Below are 1148 nucleotides of genomic sequence, written 5' to 3'. Positions count from 1 at the left end.
AATTTGGCTCCAATAAGAAACAGATGGGAATATGATATCACAGGTAACTTTATGAACATGGTTATAGACCATGGCAGTGTCATAACAGCCACATGAAGCAATGAGAATGATAATTAGAAATCCCAATTTACAGCACTGTAATCCTAATTTATGGATTAAAACATCATCCCAGGTGTTGGAAGTGTTTTACAGTCTATATTCTTCCAGATCCACCTGGATCACAACTTTCAGGACTCTGCAGACTCAGATGCTTTTAGATGCTGCCTGCTCACAATGAGGTTTTTGATCACACTTCCGCTTCCCACAACATTTCCCATTATTCACTAGGGCTGGGTAAAAAAAACAACAAAAAAAAAACGATATAATCGATTTTGGATCGTTTCCTTTACATTTTTGCAAAATTGATGTCTAGGGAATGAGATCGATTAGTTTTATAGTGACGCGCGTGACGTTCACAATCAAATGAGCAGGAAAGATGCACTCAAGATGACTTCAAGCCAGACAGCTGCAAATATAGACATTAAAAAATGGGGGTTGACGAGCAAACACTCTGTAGATGTTACAGACAAGGCTGCAAATATGGTTTGTGCAGTAAAGATAATGCAGCTCATACGTCAACTGTCCCCGCTGTGTCACGTCTGCTCGCTCGAGTGGGGCTTCACTTTTTTACAAACAAGTTTACACATGAGACAGTTTTGTTCACATCTCAAGTAGAGGTGATTATTGGCATGAGTGTTGCGATTCGATACATGTCGCGATACGATATTATCACGACTAGGGCTGCAACAATGAATCGATAAATCGATAAAAATCGACTTTTAAAAGCGTTGGCAATGAATTTAATCATCGATTAGTTGTGTCGCGCGATTAATGCACCATCCGCCGCCGCCGTCATCCGGGGGAAGAAAAAAAAATATGGCGGAGCGAGTCAGCGCCGCAGTTGCAGTGTTGCCAACTCAGCGACTTTTCAGACCCCTCCAGCGACTATTTTTCAAAAAAGCGACTAGCGACAAATCTGGCGACTTTTTACGGTGTCACTGGCGGCTTTTGCCTGCCGTGACACCGTAAAAAGTCGCCAGATTTGTCGCTAGTCGCTTTTTTTGAAAAATAGTCGCTGGAGGGGTCTGAAAAGTCGCTGAGTTGGCAAC

This window comes from Cyprinodon variegatus, unplaced genomic scaffold (genome assembly GCF_000732505.1).
Source record: "Cyprinodon variegatus isolate N-32 unplaced genomic scaffold, C_variegatus-1.0 Scaffold886, whole genome shotgun sequence".
NCBI classification, from domain to species: Eukaryota; Metazoa; Chordata; class Actinopteri; order Cyprinodontiformes; family Cyprinodontidae; genus Cyprinodon; species Cyprinodon variegatus.
Note: the sequence above shows the minus strand (reverse complement) of the source record.